This window comes from Numenius arquata, chromosome 9 (genome assembly GCF_964106895.1).
Source record: "Numenius arquata chromosome 9, bNumArq3.hap1.1, whole genome shotgun sequence".
In the NCBI taxonomy this organism is placed as follows: Eukaryota; Metazoa; Chordata; class Aves; order Charadriiformes; family Scolopacidae; genus Numenius; species Numenius arquata.
Window position 1 is genome coordinate 36,900,724 of NC_133584.1, and position 20,770 is coordinate 36,921,493.

General features: G+C 50.4%; 1 protein-coding gene across 2 annotated transcripts in view; it reads left to right on the plus strand.

Annotated features, from left to right (window-relative positions):
• The first annotated feature begins 16,092 nt into the window (after positions 1–16,092).
• The window catches only part of ELOVL5 (ELOVL fatty acid elongase 5), a 39,640-nt gene continuing 34,962 nt past the window's right edge, over positions 16,093–20,770 (plus strand). The window contains exon 1 of one of the 2 annotated variants that reach the window (XM_074153232.1): positions 16,093–16,169. The gene's annotated coding sequence lies outside the window, so the exon portion shown is untranslated. Of the gene's footprint in view, positions 16,170–17,738; positions 17,888–20,770 lie in introns of those variants that run through there. The other variant, XM_074153231.1, reaches the window with a different exon arrangement.

The following is a 20,770-nucleotide window of genomic DNA, read 5'->3' on the forward strand; positions in this document are numbered from 1 at the left end:
ACTCCTAGGAGAGGAGGGAGCTTCAAACAAGCCAAGCCCAGCTTATCTCTGGATTTAACCAAAACCCCTTGGCATCACCAGCAAAAAACATGCCTTGAAGTACCTCGGGGAGTGGCCCACAGCGGCACATCCTGAGGCAAGAGGCCAAGAGGCAGCGCTGACTAAGGCCATGGAAAACAAAACAAGAGCTTCCCGGCAAGGGCTGGGTGGAACGCCCACACCTGAGACACCGTGGCTGCCCTCCGAGCGGACACCACGCTCCCTGAGCCCCCATCCAGCTGGTGGGCACTGGCCTACAAAGACAGGCTGACCCTGCTCTCCAGCCACCATTCCCGGTATCGGCTATTTCATTCCTCTACTTACATTTTTTTTTTACAGACTGCAGAAGTGTTGCCCGGTAGATGAAACTGAACTGAATACCGAATTTGTTTTTTTCCCTTCACAAGAGATATTCTTCAGACAAAATGGCATTTAAAAGGGGAACACAATAAATATAGGTTTTTTAAGAGGTTTTACCTGAAGTGATGTAATTAGTCGTGGTCCAAGAGTGGTTTGCCATGTGAAATCCAATTTTCAGTTGTTTAAATCAATGCAAAGCTCATTCCTTCTCCTGTTAAGATCAATGGCAATTTAGGTTAAAAGGAGCTGGGCCCCGGTCCTGTGAAAATGCAAACCAGATCCTTCCCTCTTGGGCCTGTTCTTTTTTAAAAAAGAAACCCAGCAAACGTACACCATGTTAAGTTTCCCCCTCTTCTAAATATGTGTTTCTAAAGAGGATTCAAAAAAAACATTTCACTCTTTTGACTCAAATGTTTCCTTTATGTCGTATTAACCATAGATCTGGATCTGTGGCATTTGGGCGACCGTATGTGGATTTCCCAAAGTACACAGGCCTGGACAGCTTTCGTGTAGGTGACGCTTTTTCATAGCCGTGTGATTTTGGGGGCTCTCATCCTGCGCATCCTAACGAGCCTAAGGGACATTCCTGAGACTCTGGGAAGCAGAGCCATCGCTCCCACCACCTGTGGACAGGCTGCAATTTGCAGGGGCCGGTCGCGGTGGTAATTTGCTCTGAGGCTTCACTGACAAATAGGAAAAACGACTGAACCGAGCGAGGTCTACTCAATACATGCTATTGCAGAGCTGCTTTCTCTCAGTTCTAGTTGTACGAGGCCTGACGGCATGGTTTTCCTCCTCCTTGCAAATTCAGCCAAAGAAAGAGGAGCTAATGCAGGGAAATAAACCTTTGAGGGGGGAAAAATAGGAATACAAAAGAATAAAATCAGAAAATGTATTAAGCGTCTGTTTTTGAGAGATTACAAACAATTAAAGCAGAAAAAGAAGTCAGGATTTTCAAAAGTCTGCTTGAAACGAGAGGTGGAAATGAGAAGTCTAGTCCTAGGTACCTTCTAGAAAAGGAGACCATTTGCATTAAGCAGTAGCACCCACAGCCGTGTCTGCAGTGACGACTGACACCGTCGTTCCACGATCCCTTAACCCAGCACAAGGGCTCACTCCAGCAGGAAGGGGTGGTCCTGTCTTCTCCCGGCTCCCAGCTCTCACTGCTGGCTTCTCCCCTGCAGCCACACCAACGCTCATGCAGACTGCCAGGGCCTAAGACTCTCTCAACAGATTCTTTCTGATATCCCATATGAGCAGGGCTCGATGTTTTAAATCTAAATTGCTCATTTGAAGATATTTGACATTACACAGGACTTCGATTCAGCAGACCGATACACCGATATACTGAGGTCACAACACAAGCACAGTACAGCAATTGCAACACACAGCTGGATCACACTACAAACACGAATCCCACTACCATTCTCTCTACGCTCACCGTCACAACACTGGGCATCTCCAGTCGCCGGGAAGAAACAGGTGCGTTGAAGCCAGCTCGAGGCCATCGTCCTCTTCACAGTTAATTTTGCTGGTTCTTTGATTTTGTTGTTCCATGTTGGGCTGAGACACGGGTACACTTCCCCCATGCCGGCCTGGCTGGCTCAGGAAGATAATTTCTACTGATTATTTTAGGGCGGGCCAATTACACAACCAGTTGACTCACTCAACTGATACAGTGCTCCATCTACAACAAAGGTCACCCTCCGGTCCCCTTGGTGTTGAGATAAGTTCAGCTTCCTTTATGACAGCTGTGGTCACTTCCTGCGTTCTTTCCTGAGCTTCATGACCACACCATCCCTGCCTCCCTCCTCCGAGCCTTTTTCTACAGCAGGGGTTCATTGATTGGTCGCACAATCAATGGCCCGTATGGACCACACCTATTCATTTCATTAAGCATGCCAGGAAATGTGGCCAAGCACTGGAGCTCAGGCATCCATGCTTAAATAGCAATGACTTCTGGCCACCTCCCAGCCGTGCTCCTGGGCGTGATCCAGAGGTTAGCACAAGGAGGCATCACTCTCAACCGAGACTCTGTGTGTGGACACCCTCCTGCAGGTGGTCGCTCTACAGTGAGTCTGACAGTGTGGGCACAGGCATCCTCGACGCCAAAGAACAGCCTAGGACAAGTTTGATTCCCTCATGTTGGTGGAGCTTTCTGCAAATCTTCCTTGCTTGTGCTGGGTTAGGCTCCAGACAGGGTTCCACCCTGAGATCAGGTGAACAGCAATGAGGGACACGTGGAACAAGCGGTTGCAGAAAGTGGTGGGTGAAGTAGTGGAGCAGGCCTTTGATGGCAGCCAGACTAAGCTGACCGTGGCACTATGGCCTGAAAAAAGATTTCACAGGCACTGATGAGGGAAATAAGTGCAAGGCTTTCCAATGAAGACCCCATCTTCTTGGGGAGAAAGAGGTCAGTGGAAAGCTCACAGAGAGATAGGCCAAGATACTGCAGGGAGCTACTCCACAGCTATAGTCACTTATTCCAGCCCCTCTTTAGTCTTTCGGTTACCTGGACATCCATGTCAGTTGTCAGTTTTCAAGGGAAGGGACCCACCTTACTGACTCGTGGTCCGCTTGATGCATTCTGGGGTTTATTAGGAATAAAAATTGTACGCATACAGTCAGGTCAAAACCGAGTTTAAATAGCCAAGCTTCATTTGCCTAGAAGACTTGCCCCTGTTTAAGCTAAAATAGGATGTGGACAACAGACGAACGTCTTCATTGCACCCTGCCCGGGCAGGCTGCTGGCACAGTTCTGCGTGTGTGCTATTAGGAGTGGGATGCTGTACTGCCATCATGAGCTAGGGATGCATATTTTATAAAGTTAACGTTATGCACATAATTCATTTGGGGAGATTCCCCAGCTTCCCCTGCTGATTCATGACAAAATGCAGACTCTGTACTGTAGAGTATAACGGTGCAGTAAGAAACACCGATTAATGTACATATCTAACATGGGAACTATTCCGTGGTGCTTAATATACACAGAGCAGAGTTCAAAGCCTTTCCGTGCCCGCGTGGCCTGTCCTGCCACCCCTGGGGACAGTCGTCCTTTAAAGCCCGGGTGCTGAGAACGCTAAGTCTCCTTGTCACAGCGATGCTGCAGATGAAATCAGATGATGGCAGGTTTTGAGGCGATCTGGCAGAGGCTAGGGTTGAGGAAAGGGCAGGGGAAAGGCAAGCACCGTATCTTGAAATAAAGGGCAGGATCCAAGCATAGCAAAGCTACCAGTTGGATGCTAGGTTAATAACCCTGCCCCCAGGTCACAGCCCGCAGGAGCTCCCAAGCCATGGGGCAGGACCTCGATGCAGCGGGCACAGTGCAAACACGGCTGAGGAGGAGACATTAGCCCGCCTTGGTGTTCCCAGCCAACAGGCATTCCTGCTTCAGAGTCAGGAACCAGCCAGCTATTATTAACTGAAACCCGCTTTCCTTTAGAGAAGACGACTCTCCACTACCAAAGGAGGGAGTTGGGCTCGGTTAGCTGCAGCTCTGATCTTCATGGGCTTCACGCTTCTGCCGTTATTAGAGAAGCCTTTAACCATGCGGGTGGAGGCAGAGAGCCTGCCAAGAACTAGGAGACAAATAATCACGGAATCAGGGAATTGTCAGAGTTGGAAGGGACCTCTAGAGATCATCTAGTCCAACTCCCCTGCTAAAGCAGGATTGCCCAGAGCACATCACTCAGGACTGCATCCAAGCAGGTCTTGAAGATCTCCAGAGAAGGGGACTCCACGACCTCCCTGGGCAGCCTGTGCCAGGGCTCTGGCACCCTCACCGGAAAGAAGTTTCTCCTCATATTTAAATGGAACTTCCCATGTTCCAGCTTGTGCCCATTGCCCCTCGTCCTGTCACTGGGAACCACTGAAAAGAGTCCAGCTCCATCATCCTTCAACCCACCCTTTAGATACTTATAAGCATTAATAAGGTCTCCCCTCAGCCTTCTCTTCTCCAGGCTAAAGAGCCCCAGCTCTCTCAGCCTTTCCTCATCAGGGAGACGCTCCAATCCCTCAATCATCTTAGTTGCCCTACGCTGGACTCTCTCCAGTAGTTCCCTGTCTCTCTTGAACTGGGGAGCCCAGAACTGGACACACTATTCCAGTGGTGGCCTCACCAGTGCAGAGTAGAGGGGGAGAATGACCTCCCTCCACCTACTGGCCACACTCTTCCCTGCGCAGCCCAGGATCCCACGGGCCCTCTTGGCCACAAGGGCACATTGCTGGCTCATGGAACGTTTGCTCTCCACCAGGACTCCCAGATCCTTCTCCTCAGCAGTGTTTTCTAGAAGATCCATCCCTAACCTGTATTGGTGCCTGGGGTTCTTCCTCCCCAAGTGCAGGACCCTACAGTTGCCCTTGTTGAACCTCATTAGGTTCTTCTCTGCCCAGCTCTCCAGCCTGTTCAGGTCACGCTGGATGGCGGCGCAGCCCTCTGGAGTGTCGGCCAGCCCTCCCAGTTTGGTATCATCAGCGAACTGGCTGAGGATGCACTCTGTCCCCTCGTCCAGGTCATTGATGAATATGTTGAACAGGACTGGGCCGAGTATTGACCCCTGGGGGACACCGCTGGTTACAGGCCTCCAACTTGACCCTGCTCCATTAATTACAACCCTCTGAGTTCTGTCACACAGCCAGCTCTCAACCCACCTCACAGTAATACCTCACCTCACAAAATAAGAAACTATGTGAAGAAGGGGGATTTCTGATGAGAGACGCTGACGACGAGGCCCCCCCGCTACTACGCTCGTGAGGACGGGGCCCGAAGTCTCCGCTCCGAGGTGCCTCTCCTCTGCCGCCAGCGCTCGTGCTGCGGGGCTGGAGCAAAACCGTGATGCTCATGCAAAGCGACACGATCAGTGATCCACGCACGGGCTGTAACACAGCAACCACCTTGTCAAAACACTAAGAGGAGGAGCGGTCATAGCAAAAAAGCAAACAGGCCTCAGCGATGCTTTTTTTTTTTTTTTTTTTTTTCCTCCCCCTCACAAAAGTAGGCCGAAGAAACCAAGAGACGTGGAAGATGACAGTTTATTGAACCTGGCAGCAGTTCAAAGCTAGAACCTCTTGTCCCCGCTGTGCAGAGCTTGCACCTGCTATTGTTCAAGAGATAAGGGACGAGGAGCACAGACGCCTCGCGCATAATAAAAGACTGCACTGATTATTCTTCCCAAATTGGAGAGGATGCTCTACGCAGCCCCCAACACAGAAAATAAACACATTCAGTGAGAAACTGCTGTAATAAAATTACAAACCCCTGACACTTAAGGTTGGCAGGTGGCATAAAGGAATTATTTCTGAAAATACACTCCACTGAGCCTCTAATGCATCTCCTGATATATAATAAAAAGACAAGAAGAGCTGTTTACAAAGACCATCCGCGCATGTTAAGTCCACAGAAAAAGCTCCGTTGAAGTGAAAGGTGAGGAGGGTGTGAGGACACCGCCTACGCTGGAGCTAAAGCTTCAAAGCCGGTTTTCTCAGTGACAACTGCATCCAGAATTTAGCGCGTTTCAGCAAGAAGGTGGAGCTCAGACAATTTTTAACTCCTCTAATTATAGCATGTTGGTAGCGATACTATGATTATGAGAACAGAGGCACTCTTATATGTACGTCTAGAAGAGCTTCTGGTGCCAAGAAGAGCTGTTAGCAACAATTTGCCCCATCCCTGGAAGTGTTTAAGGCCAGGCTGGATGGGGCTTTGAGCAACCCAATCTAGTGGAGGTGTCCCTGCCCATGGCAGGGGGGTTGGAACTCGATGATCTTGAAGGTCCCTTCCAACTCTAACCATTCTATGATTCTATGATTCTATAATAAGTATCCACAGTATATATCCAGCTAATTTAGCTCTTGTTAAACTATATGTAGGGGCTGGGACACCTCAGTGGTCCCTGCAGCTGAACAAGTCCCTGTGCAGGAGCTGTAGCTAAGAGCTCTCAGTCCCCAGCAAAAGCAGAGCGTGCTAGCTTTGATCTGCAAAGATTTAGGCTGATGTACTTCATTTCTCATTTCCAACAGGAAATAAGAACACAAACAACTTAATCCTGTGGTTGCAGTGATGTGGGAACTCATTAAACAGCAGCAACCTGGCACTTCTGAGTTCCAGCTGTTTCATCCTGACACGGAGAAGCCATCCCGGAGATGAAAGGGTCTGGGGACATCCCACAGCAGCTGTTCCCACGCGGAGGCTGGAAGCAGCAGTGAATGAACATTTTTTGGTCCTTACTTTGTTTCAATGAAATATATGATGCCAAGGAGGCCTTAAGACGGGAACTTTACAGGCTGACATGAGCTGAAGGTTCAGAAAGTCTGGGATCACCCAGCTGAAGTGAAATAGACCTTAAGATACTTAATATCCTTCTTATTTTAATAGACAACCTGAAACGGGAGGGAAAGAAACTCCTGTGAGTCTTCAGCTTTGTCACGTTGCAGGAGATAGTGGCACTAAATACAAGCCATTTGCCTTGCACTACTGCAAAATTCAAATAAATTGCCAATTTTGATATATTCAGGGTTCTTTGATCAATTTTTCTGAGCACACAAAAACCACTTCTGGTTTCTGTTTGAAAACACAAGAAAAATCTGAGGTTGGGTATATGTTGCTACTGCTTTCAATTTTAGAAAAACTCAGTGCATAAAACTACTCCAACAATAAAATAAAAACAGTTACTAGTCCAGCCATACTAAGTCTCTTCCTTTTAAAAGAGAAAAAGACAGTTACATAAAAACTTGGTATTTAAAGTTATCAAAAAATAACAATACAGATATTAGACATTGATACAGCCAAAACAGAAATGAAATCAAGTTGAGAAACAGAATCTTTTATCATAGATATCACTGAAAAGAATAAGGCTAAATGCAAGAGACAAAACTGCAACAGGACTCAAAATGAGGAACCTGCCTCATTTAAAATGGGGTTACATGGAAGAAATAAGGATAGACAAAACCGCAAGGACTGGGTCTCATATTTCTGATATTTTCATAAAAGTGGCTGCTCACAGGTATAGACATTCTAGCCTCCTGCTCAGGAAAGCAGCCAACACAGCCCACATCACCTCATTGGCACACTGCAGGCAAGTAGGATGGATCTTGATGTGAGAGGCTAGTACGTAGTTTCTGATAATAGTGCCATCGTGCCATTCTCCTACAGCCTTTTAAATAAACCGATAAATGCTTAGAAACCTTAATAATCGTTAGTGAGACTGTTCAAGAACGAAAGCGAAAATTTGTGTTAAAGGACCGGAAACAAAGATTGCAGCAGACAGACGGACAGGTTTTAGCAGACTACAGCTTGGAAATGTTACAAATGCAAAAAAAAAAAAAATAAAAGGTAAGCAGGAAGTTGGAATTAAGATTATAGACCAAGTTCTGTACCAGAGGCACAGGAGAAATGTTAGGTGTCATCAAAGTAAGTGTCAGGCTTAATGAAAAAATGTAAAACTAAAAGACAGAATTGAAAACTCAAATGAATTTGTTCATAAAATAAAAGTCTTTGGAGAAACGTCACCTCAACAGCATGAAAAAAAATACTTTCAGAAGCAGAACCAAGTATATTAAAAAATTGCTTTCATGCCAAAGTTGTAAGTAGTCACTTGTTATTTTTACTTGTTGATATTATTGGTATTCCTTTGGTTAAAAGGCTTCTGAGGGAGGCAATGGGTTCAAGAAGAAATTAATGAAACTGACCAGGGCATTGCTTTTAGTAAAATTTATTTTCAGAAGCGTGTATCAGGCTTGTTTCTTTGAACAACAGCAGCCCCATGTCCCCAGAGACAGCAGCCTCTGCTCAAAGTGAGAACTCTTCTTCTTTCCCAGGACCCCACCACGACCTCCTGTGGACTTTAGCACAAGGTCTTGGTTGGCAGTCGCCATCTCAACCTACACGCTTGGGACATGGTGATCTGTGTGGCTGGGGATGTTCATTTTGGCTGCTAACCTTGCACAGCAGGAACAGTTTAGTATCTTGGCTATGCTCAGGAAAATCTCACTGTGCCTAAACTTGAGGGAATGGATTCGATCACCATTAAGACCTTTGCTTACTCACAACCTCATGATGAGCCCATGAGGCCTCTTTGGAGAGCTACCAGGATTCTACCCAGTCTTCCGTTAGAGCTCCTTGGGTTATCATCAAAATGACTCCAGTGGGGTGCAACATTTCTATACTCTTCTCCTATCTCCTAAATATTTGGGGGCCATCTGCACACACATAGTAGGAAAGAGTCCCCACCCTGAGGAGTTTACAGTGTAAGTGGTAAAAACAAGCAAAGAGTGAGAGAGAAAGAGATGAATATCCACCATTATTTATCTCAGTGTCTACTTATATCACAGCTGGGGAAAAAAAATACATTCCTAGAATAATAAAAGCCAAGCCACCCCTCCTTCCCAGGGAAACCCAAGCTACACTTCATCTAATAAGAAGCAAGCTTATGCTAAAATATCCCCTACGCAAAAACTGACCTGGATTGGTGGCTATATCCCTCACCAGAGATTATTCCCAATAGCTGGCTGGGTGCTGGTGGTAGCCTGCAGCCAGGGAACCCACCCAGAGTCCCCTGGCAGTTCTGAGGTCAGCAGCAGGGCTGGAGCCATCAACAGCAGCCACTGGTTTAGAATCATAGAATCATAGAATGGTTAGAGTTGGAAGGGACCTTAAGGATCATCAAGTTCCAACCCCCCTGCCATGGGCAGGGACACCCCCCACTAGAGCAGGTTGCTCAAAGCCCCATCCAGCCTGGCCTTGAACACCTCCAGGGATGGGGCATCCACAGCTTCCCTGGGAAACCTGTTCCAGTGCCTCATCACCCTCACAGGAAAGAATTTCCTCCTAATATCTAATCTAAATCCCCCCTCTTCCAATTTAAAACCATTACCCCTTGTCCTGTCACTACACTTCCTGACAAAGAGCCCCTCTCTGGCTCTCCTGTAGGCTCCCTTTAGGTACTGGAAGGCTGCTATGAGGTCTCCCCGGAGCTTTTTCTTCTCCAGGCTGAACATCCCCAGCTCTCTCAGCCTGTCTTCATAGGAGAGGTGCTCCATCCCTCTGATCATCTTTGTGGCCCTCCGCTGGACCCGTTCCAACAGGTCCATGTCCTTTCTATGTTGAGGACTCCAGAGCTGGACACAATACTCCAGACACTGTTTGGGTTTGGGTGGTTTCCTTTTCAGATAGGCATCTTCAGATTTATCTTCAGATAACTCAGATCATTTACGAAAATGCTTTCCCCATCTCTTCTTTTGCACTAAGACAGCATGATTTACTGTTTGCTCTAAGCACTGAGACGATGTTTTCTCCCAACAATGGGATTATCTCAGACAGTTTACGCTGGTTGTGATTAAAGAGAAAGGGATAAGGAGCGTGGCTCATGGAGAGGGATCACAAATGCTGCCCTTAACTGCTCCTCCAAACCAGAACATCTAATACTCTTAATGGAAATACAGTGTTGTACTCCCACCAGCTCCCTCATACTGAGTAAAGTGACAGGTCCGAATCCCAGCCCCACTGGTTTTGAGATAAAGCAGAAAACTGGTGACAGGCTTCAGTCGATAATGATGGGTTTGTGATGCTGTTTTGGAAGACTGGATGTTGCTTTGAAAGATTAAATGTTGTCATCTATACAGTAAGTCAACAAAAAGACACCATAAAAGGAACAGGCAAGGAGCAGGCATTCAATTATTAATGCAAAATAATGCAGTTTATACTTTATTCACCCTACCATGATTATTATTAGCTCTTATAAAATCACTCTACAGCAGCAGAGGCTGCTTGCTAGATGAAGTGACAACACACTTTCCCCCTTGAAGTGTTTCTAATCTTAACTGCAGGTGTGCCCAAATCGTGAGGGGAATGCCCAAAAGCAGGCAGGGAAAGGGAGCGGGACCGGGCTCCCGGGGCTCTCTGGGGTCACAGTGGAGCCAGCAGGACAGAGGAGCACCAAGGTGAGATCCAGCCAAGGTCTTCGCCTCTGGGTGAGATGGTCTCTACCGCCTGCTGCCTCCCTTGCACCCTGCAACCATCAGCAAAAACCCATCATGGGCTGAGTCGTGCCTTAACCAGAGACTGGGTTTGCCTCAGAGGGAGAGGCACGGTTTGAGTGCAGGGTTGTAGATGAGATGCTCCAGATCTACTGGAAGGACGTGCCACTTCTACTGTAGACACTGACAAAGTGGAGATGGAGCAAGGAGGACCCATGGCCACCACCCGCGTGAGTTAGCTGAGTATCTGTGCCTCTGGGTTAAGTGACTGCTTTCTTCATGCCCATTTTGAAACTACCCGTGCTTTTATCACTTGCTCATCAGAAACGCCTTTTAATTCTCCATGTGTGTCCCATTGGCAGCCCCAGCAGCTGCCAGTGACAGCTGTCTAGCAGTGCCATAGGGGAAAACCAGCTAGGATATAGTGGCAAGATTCCCCGGGGCTTGTGTTCTCAGCTCAGGGCAACCAAAGCTTTAGCAGCCAGTTGACGACATCAAATAAAAATGCGCATATCCCAAGTAACAAAGGTGAGCAACACTGACAAGAGTTGACTTCAATCAAATTTTCTCCCTGAGATGAAGAGCGGCATGGTGAGAGAGACAAACGTGCTAACACCCACGGCAGAGAAAACTTCCTAATTATTTGACCTGCATTCGATTTGCCAAGAAACAAAAATATTTTGCTATCGTGGGACACCATCTGTTCTGCCTCCGGGGTAAACCTGTCTCTCAAGTACACTGCAAATACGGTGGGTCAGTGCAGGTCTTCAGTCTTAGAAAGTAATAATTTGCCTAAAACACGGCACCCTGCAGGGAGATGTAAGAAGAGGAAGAGGAAATGCAGAAAGGTTAACTGCTGTTAATGTAAAATGCGTGAAATTGGATTAGAAACATAGTTAGGGCCAAAAAACTGCCTCCACTCCAGCTTGTAAGAATTTTGCCCTCGATGGCAGAGAGCAAAAAACACCCTCAAAAGTTCACGACAGTTTGTAACACAATCATACCTCTGAACAGAGAGTTAGTGTGTTCACACCAGTTTTGTGTTGGAATCTCAAAATAGCAGCTTCATCCAGCTGCTTGCTTATGAGATCTGCCAAGTAGGAAATTGGGAAGAAAACCTCAGTTGGAAGCTTTTTCTACGAAGATCAAGTACTTAAAAGTTAGACAAAGTTGTAGAAACAGCACGAAGCGTTTGTGGTTTGCACAACAGAAGAAAATGCCGTATTCAGAAGAGAGAGACGCTGAAATTTCAAGCCTGATACTTTAGTCCAGTGTTTGATTTAAAGAGAAGAGAACAGTAATCGCATCCCACTTATCTCGCTGATAAAGAACATGGAGCTGCCGCAGTCAGCCTGGAGGGAAGCCAAGGCAAACCCAGGCAGAACTGAAAATTCCCGTTAAGATGACTGAGTGGCAAACGATGGTTATTTATTCTAATCATTTTGTTAATTTATTTCTGGAAAAACCGGATTAATTTCTTTCTAATCAAAACAAGCCCCTATTCATTACAGTGTGTACGATGAACCACTATTAAATAGGCACAGCTAGGATTTCTAGATTTTTGAAGAAGATGACAGATTTGGTGGCTCACCCCCCCAAAAGAAGACTGTTCAGGCTCGTTTCCCTGCAACGTACACTTCCATCACTTCATCCAGGCTAATTTCAAACACCACTTTGACAGACCTTCTACTCCAAACTCCTTTGTCTCCCCAGTGCTGCAGCCCCCGCTGATTCTTCGCTCTTTCGGTTGTTCCAGCTGTTCTCCTCCCACCCATACTCTCAAACACCATCATCTATTTATCTCCTCCCTTCGCTTACCATTGATTTAGTGAGGATAATTGTGTCTGCTGAGGCCTCTTGTCACCTCTACTGCTGCTGCTACCTAGGCTGGGTCACTTAGGTCTCAGCTTTCCACAGTGCTCAGATTTTGCCTCTTCTCTCTCGAAAAGCAGGAATACAATAGTCATGATGCATAGGTGAAAATTAAATGCAAGGCATAACTTATTTTAAACCTGTCCTTTCTGTCTAAATCCCTAATAATGTTTAATTGGCCCTTCTCTGAACTCCGGCCTCATTGATCCCACTCTGATAATGAGGTCTCTGAAGTCTGTCCTGAGCAAATATACCAGCAGCAATTTCATCAGCGCTCAGTGGAGAGGTCAATGGCAACGTCTTCATTCCTGACAAACTTGCCGATGCTCCAAGAGGACAGGGACAACACCGGGACTCAGTACATCCAACAGACAGAACAACACTGGCCAGCCCCTACCCCTCGTTAAAGGCCAAAAGTTTAGCGCCAAAACGCTTGGCATTGTTTGCTTAGTTCTCCTGAATGGGTAATTCTGCAATTACATTTCCCACGCCGTGACCTTGCTCTTGTTCTCTGACTGATAACAGCAGGAGCACTTTGGAGAGGCCGGGAGAGGGAAGAACTGGCAGCTCATCAGGCAGGCAGGGAGTCCCACGCTGCAGCTGAGCTGGCAAAGCCAAAGTCCTCCCCCAGCTTCATCCTTCCACCCATCAGCAGCTGTGTCCCCCTTCTCCGGTGTCAGCTACTCAACACCCCGGGGCACGCAGAGTCTCATTAAAACCCCACTGCCAAGAGAGAAGAGCAAGCTCGGCGGCTGGAGTGGGTGCATGCCAGGCGCTGGTGGGCTTGGGGCACGGTCATAGAATCACAGAATGGTTTGGGTTGGAAGGGACCTTAAAGATCACCGAGTTCCAACCCCCCTGCCACGGGCAGGGACACCTTCACTAGAGCAGGTTGCTCAAAGCCCCATCCAACCTGGCCTTGAACACCTCCAGGGATGGGGCATCCACAACTTCTCTGGGAAACCTCCCAGGTCCCCTGACTGTGGGCACTGAGCAGGCGGGGGGGGGGCACAGCCCGGGTACCAGGCAGCATCCCTCTCCCACACGGGGTGTCACTCGCCTCCCAGCTGCCACCCTCTGCCTGTGCTCCCCATGCCTCGCTCCGTCCCTTTTTGCATCTAAAGTTGCAAACGGTTCTTACTTTTTATTTTTAAACCGACAGATTGAGTCTTAATTATTTAAGCATCTTCCAGATTTAGAAAGCTGTTTTGGCTGCGAAAGTAACGCTCGGTGCAATCATCTCTCATCAATAAACCATGGGAACAAATGTGTACGCCCGTCGGGAAGCAACTTTATTTAAAGCACAGTGAAAAATCAAGTTCAGATTTACAGATGTGAAAAGACCTAACGCTGGTCACGTTTCAGTGAGCGCAGGACATTTTAGCTCGAGTGAGAAAAGACAGGACTTGCGCCTTATTCCATTAATTTTGCTGGGAGGAAAACTGCTTGACTCCCCTCAAACAAGAAGAGATGCCTCAGAAACATCCAAAACCCAAACTTGGGCAAAGGGCCTTCAGAAAAGCCTACTCGCTGGAGAGTCGTGCTGGCTTTCGGGGTTTTTCCCAAAATGTTAAAACAGGTAGGCGAGGTAGAGTTGCGAGTGCTCAATGCCTTAGTGAAAACTGCTACACAGCCTCAAGTCACACACGCAAAAATCATACAGGGGTTTGGTCCTTCAAAGAGAAAAGGACATGGAGACCTGGGCTTCAAAACAAAAAGAAGAAAAAAAAAAAAAAACCCGACCCAAACCAAAGGCATTCCTATTAACCTCTTACTCTAATTAAAAAAAATAAGATTAAACAAAAAACACCTATGGCATAGCCTCCACGTCTCCTTTGGAGAGAGGCTTTTTCCCTTGTCCCAGTAAGAGCGTCAGGAAGATCGTTTCTGACCCCACGGGGCAAACACGCCGCGTTACCGCGTTGCCCGTTTGCAGCCCAGCATCACCTGCGGGGACCGTTTGCCCGCTGAGCCTCAAGCAGGTCAGGGGAGGCTGCAACGCGCAGCTCCACCTAAACGACCAGGGACGTGGGAGCGGTGTGTTACCACCCAGGAGAAGAAGCTCCTGGACGTTGGGTTGGCGCGGTTGACCTTCGTGACTTCACCCGGACAGCCGCCTTCTACAGCCACCGAGGAAGCTCCAGGAAAGCCTTTTCCCCTCCAGCTTTCCCAAATGGCTCCTCATTGAGCGCAGACACCCGATCTTGAATAAAACCCATGCAAATTGCTGCTCAAGTCCTCTCCTTTGCAAAGCAAAGCTGCTCTTTATTTACGGAACATTTTAATTTAATTAGCAAAGAGACAGAACAAACTCTTAGGGAAAAAAAAAAAAAAAGGAAAGATTAAAAGGTCATTTTCCAGCAGGAAGGAGTAGGTTGAGAGAGGGGAAGAAGCAAAGTGGTTTCTTCCACAAACACCGAGGGTCCCTCCCTGCTGCCCCGCTTGGAGCTGGTGGAGGTAACGAGGGGCCTGGAGCGGACAAGATGGGACTTCTCTTCCTCTGCTGAGCATCCCAGTGGCTGGAGAGGAGCCAGAAGAGATGCTCTGAAATTCACGGAATCATGGAATTGTCAGAGTTGGAAGGGACCTCTAGAGATCATCCAGTCCAACTCCCCTGCCAAAGCAGGATTGCCCAGAGCACATCACTCAGGGCTGCATCCAGGTGGGGCTTGAAGATCTCCAGAGAAGGGGACTCCACGACCTCCCTGGGCAGCCTGTTCCAGGGCTCTGGCACCCTCACCAGAAAGAAGTTTCTCCACATATTTGAATGGAACTTCCCATGTTCCAGCTTGTGCCCGTTGCCCCTCGTCCTGTCACTGGGAACCACGGAAAAGAGTCCGGCTCCATCATCCTTCAACCCACCCTTTAGGTACTTGTAAACATAGATAAGGTCTCCCCTCAGCCTTCTCTTCTCCAGGCTAAAGAGCCCCAGCTCTCTCAGCCTTTCCTCATCAGGGAGATGCTCCAATCCCTCAATCATCTTAGTTGCCCTACGTTGGACTCTCTCCAGTAGTTCCCTGTCTCTCTTGAACTGGGGAGCCCAGAACTGGACACACTATTCCAGTTGTGGCCTCACCAGTGCAGAGTAGAGGGGGAGAATGACCTCCCTCCACCTACTGGCCACACTCTTCCCTACGCAGCCCAGGATCCCACGGGCCCTCTTGGCCGCAAGGGCACATTGCTGGCTCATGGAACGTTTGCTATCCACCAGGACCCCCAGATCCTTCTCCTCAGTAGTCCTTCCTGGGACATCCGACACTGCCGGGACGGGCTCAGCGCGCCCGTCGGGATTACACCGCGCCCCCCCCCCGCCCCGGGGGTGTTATTGCATCACCGAGTTACACTGCGAGGTAGTTACTGCCCCCCCGGCTGATACCCAGCACGGTGACAACACGGCAAAGCCCCTCACCCCGGACGCAGCCAACGGACCAACTTCCCACGGCCTTTAATGCGGGCCGGCGGCTCATCTCATTAAGACAGGTCTTTAATTACACCATCCCATATTGTTTTTCGCTGGGGCCTCCCCCCCCATCCCCCCCCCGGCCCGGACACCCCTCCCGTAACGAAGCGTTTAACCCCCCCCCCCCCCGCGATGGGCGCCCCCACCCGTGGGACGGGCACCCCCCCCCTCGCCCCCTCCCCGCTCCCGAACCTTCCTCCGCCTCCGGATTGGCCCTCGCCGGCCGTGACATCATAACGCCCCCCCCCCCCGCGCCACCCGTGAGCCCCCCGCACCACTCTGACGTCACGGTCAGCCCACGGCCGCCTGCGGGGGGGAGGGCGGGACGGGGCGCCCCCCGCCCCCCCCGCCCCCGCCCCGCGCCCGCCCACGGCCCCGCCCCCGCGGCGCCGCCGCCGCCGCAGCGTGACAGAGCCGGCCGGTGCCCGCCCGCCGACCCCGCCGCCACCGCCACCGCCACCGCCAGGTAGGGCCGCGTCCCCCGGGCGGGAGGGCAGCGCCGGGACTCCCCGCCTGGCGGCGGGATGCGGCACGGCCGCCCGGACCCGGCGGCGGCGGAGAGGGTGGGGGGTGGGGGGCGGGTACCGGTACCGGATGGGGGCTGCGGTGGGCGCGCAACAAGTGGGGCGGCGTTGGAGCGGAAGGCGGGCTGGGCGCTCGAGGGTCGGTCGGTCGGGCGGGCCGGGGGAAGGAGAGGATGGGACGGGACGGGACGGGGCGGTGGAAGGGCCGGGGTTATTGCCGGGAGCGTCTTTTCCCCGGTGCAGTTGGTGGAGAGCATGATGCAATCTCGCATTGCCATGGCTACTGCATCCCCCCCCCCCGCCCCGGGGTGGCGGCGGCGGCGGCTCCTTCCGCCCTGGCGGGAGAAATAGCACGGGCAGGAAGGGGAGGCGGGGGGACACCCCCCCTACCCCCCTCCGGCTGCGTTCAGCAGCGAGGAAACGGCCCGGGGCCGTGCGCTGCCGCCCCGGGGAGGGCTGAGCGCTGCTGCTACGGCTCCAAACGCACACACAAAAAAGCCCGGACCCGTTGTTTCCCTCCCCCTCCCTTCCCCCCCCTCCAGCCCGCGGTGTGGGTGCGGGTCCCCCCCCGGGCGGGATGAGCCGAGCCCCCGCCGGTCGCGGGGATGCGGGGCCCGGGCAGCGGGAGGACGGGCTGGGGAGGGAAGACTTCTGCTTCTTCTTCTTTTCTTTCTTCTTCCCGGAGCCCGTAACCCCGCTCACCAGCCCTGGCCGCCTTACTGGTTCCGAAATGGGGCCGCTGGTGGGCGGCTGCCGGGTCCCTCTGTGGCACCAGGCTAGAGGGGCCACCGTGGAGATGTGGGGTGGTGGCTCCTCAAACACGCCTACCCGTTTTAAAATCTAGAGTGTTTAAAAGAGTACAAGCGTTAGGAAATAAGTAGGAACCCATCACGCGATAGGAACGTGTCAGTGTGTCAGATGGGCATGCAGGGACTTTCTTAAGAACTTTACGACTTTGCTTTTACCTCTTCCATCTCCTGCAAGCCCTCGGGCATCGGCAGCATTAGAAGCTGGCACCGCTCGGGATTATGCGGAGTATGGTCTTGGGCGATTTAAGTCTTTTCTCCTCCCCTGCCAGCGCTGGCTGCTTTTCTGTCCTCACCCCCCTCCCCCGCCCCCCCACCCTCTCCCTGTTTCCCAGGGATGCAGCAGCTGAGGATCCCACTCCGGAGAGCTTTCCGGCACGCCGAGCCGCGCTCTGAATCTGCAGACAAAAGGCCAGTTTTGCAGACCTGGGCAGGAATGGGAGCACCTTGGCTTGCTCAGCAAGAAGGGCTCCTGGCAGATGACGAGAGGCGTTCCTCCCTCCGGCAGTGACCCGTACGGCTGATTTGTATTCCCAGCGCTTTGGGTAATGTCCGGTGCTGTGGGATTTAGGAAAAAAACAAAACAAAACCCACCAGCAAAGAGCTCAGCCGTCTGCTAGCGATGGAAGGGGGGAAAACAAGGCAGGGGCATGGCCGCAGTTTGGATGCTTCCGATCAGGAAGTCTCCGAAACCGCTGTGTGTAAATGGAAACACACCCTGCAGCTGACACCAGAGGAAGGCAAGCGTGCCGGCGGCTCCGGCAGCCGCACAGCCTCTTGCCGGAGTTTTGGTTGCTTCCAGGGTGAGCTTATCTCTGCAAGAGCAGCTCTCCACCAGAACCCGGCAGCTGCCGGTCTGCCCCTTAGCGTTCGGCTTAAATTCTCGCCGGTGGCCCTGGCTGGATGGAGGGATTTGCAGCTGCCAGGTTTTTGTTGATGGGGGCTAAGGGCGTTGTTGCATCGGCATTAAGCTGCTGGCGTAGAGGGAGGGGGTTTACTTATTTTCAATATGAACTTGTGAATAACACTGTTATAACTCTGATATTCCAGTCTAAGTCATCCTCATTCCTTCAGCCCAGTTACGGCCTTGGGATTTTTCCCTGCTGTTAGAAAACTCTGTGGCTAGAGATAAATACTGGTGTGTCCTCACTGCGGCTGACAGAAGTTGAGCCTGCGTCAGGGAGAGCAAGCCCGTGGCACCCTTCATCATCTGATGCCGTTTAGCCACCAAAGCTGGAGTTTCTTACAGAAGAATTCATGTAGTTGGGGTGCGCTCCACGTGATCTGTTTTCAGAGTAGCCAAGGCATGTGCTCTGCCCCGGGGGGAGCTGGAGGGGCCACCAACAGGGCGAGGATTTCCCTTCAAAACCTGTGGTGGCTGGAGGTGGCCGGGGTCAGCTGGTTGGAGATGCCTTTCCAGCTGTACACCAGCCGAGGAGCAGCTGAAAGGAGCCACTGTGCCGAGTCCCCTGAAGTTAAGAGCGGGTTTGCCCTCGAAGACTCTCTTGCCAGCTGACTGACGTGGGTCAAGGGCGGGAAAAGACATGCTAGAATTTTGCTGGATTTTACTGGATGTCTTACAAGGTGCACGTTACCTGTGTAACCCGTGCTGGAAGCCCTTAAGGGATTTCTTTGTGTTTGTTATCCGTAAGCAGCTAAGTGAATTTATCATAAGTGATCTAAAACTTAGGTCTCCTCTACTTCAGCATTCACATGCAACCGGAGAGCGCGGCAGTGAGATTAATATGCCACGGAGCTTTGTCTTTCAAGGTGGGGAAGAGTCTGGCCATCGGTCTGTTTGCCTCACTCTGCTTTTTAAAAAGCAGTCGTGCTTTGTGTGGTTTAGTATCTTTTACATACCAGCAGCTGATCAAATGAAGTATCTTTAACTAAAACTCGTGCGTGTTTGGTACGTTAAGTATAGCATCATTAAGGACACTTAGTTTATGTGCTGTCTGACCGGTCTCTTACTGCAGTATTTTTAGTAAGTTGATGTTGTCTCTGTATTTCTCAGCAAGAATTCCTCTTGTTGCATTCCTTGCCTTCAGTACAGCCAGAGTTGAAGTAAAATATTTTGAATTCTCTGGTCTAATCTCTTCTTTCCCTGCTGACCTTCATTTTGTGTTGCTTACAAGAGGAGTTAACTTAGAGAAGATATGATGAATGGAACAAAAAAATGTAAACTGGAAATAATACTGTAAATCCGTCAGACTTCTGGGAAGCACCTTTAGTTGCTCGTTCTTTTGTGACTCACTAGGAGCAGATTTTTGAAAATACGTTTGAAGATTCCAACTTTTGGAATTTTTTAGGATTTCAGGCTGACCTGGTGCTCAGGTCCAGCAGCTGCAGATGGAAAGCCCGGCGCCGAGAGCTGCCCCTTGGGAAGCATGTTCCTTGGAAGTGGGAGTCAGTTGGTAATTGGTTAAATACTCTCAAGTACTGAGCTGACCTCATTCCTTTGCCTTCCTCATTTTTGGGGCAGCAAACATTGCAACATCAAAAGCTTCTGTTTCTGCTGAGCTCAGAAAAAAACAAACACCCCTATGGAGCAAGGTGGTGGTGCCTACAAGGTTAAAATACCTGTCCTCTGCCTGTCTTCTAGTGGTCTCAGCAGTCCTCGCTCCGTGGCGACGAAGCGAGAATCCCAGTTAACGCCGTCTGCATCCCACCCGAGACAGACCTCAGGGAGAGAAGCAGCAATTGCATACAGTCCCATCTTAAAATAGCATCGAGCCCGTGTGTCCTTGCTGTCCCCTCTGGCCTTCTTGGAGCTAGCGCTAAAAGGATGTCACCAAGGAGCGTTCATCCTTGCTCCTGTTGTGTGGTGGTGCGGGGCAGTGGTCGGGTGGGAGGGTGGGCTCGGTGGCATTTCGGGTGTCACCTTGCCGCCGGCACAGGAGATGGGGTAGGCAGCATCCCTGCTTGCAGCCTGGCCATGGCAGCAAGAAGCCAGAGCTCCCATCCCAGGAGGCTCCATCTCCAGGGAGACCCTGTAGCAGCTTTCTAGTGTCTGAAAGGGGCCTACAAGAAAGCTGGAGAGGGACGTTTTCCAAGGGCACGTAGTGATAGGACGAGGGGTAGTGGCTTCAAACTAGAAGAGGGTAGATTTAGATTGGATATCAGGAAGAGATTCTTTCCTGTGAGGGTGGTGAGGCACTGGAACAGGTTGCCCAGGGAAGCTGTGGATGCCCCATCCCTGGAGGTGTTCAAGACCAGGCTGGATGGAGCTTTGAGCAACCTGGTCTAGTGGAGGTGTCCCTGCCCATGGCAGGGGGGTTGGAACTCGATGATCTTTAAGGTCCCTTCCAACCCAAACCATTCTATGACTCTATGATCCTGTGTGCAGAGTCGTCTCCTGGGATGGGTCATGCTGGAGAGGCTCCTTTGGACTGGGAAAGCCTTTTGGATCAAATGGGCTCTTAGTGGCATGTTTTGTTTTATTGCAGACGCTGAGGGTTTGTTCTCTAACTTTGAACAGAGGCAGGGATGCTCTTTCAGTGCTGAGGAGCAGAGCCACGAATACCTCTACCTATTATTTCTTGGCAGTTTTTTCCTCCCATGCTGTCTTGAGGTGGGTCACAGGCAAACTCAGTGGCCTGTTCAGAGCTGCTAAAGCTCCGCTTAGGTTTGGCAGCTCTTCGTATAGGTTGTGAAGGCATTGTATAGGTGATGGTGCTGTTTGTTGTAACCTCCCTGGAGTAACTGAACAACTTGCTCATTTTGTCCTCTGAATCTCA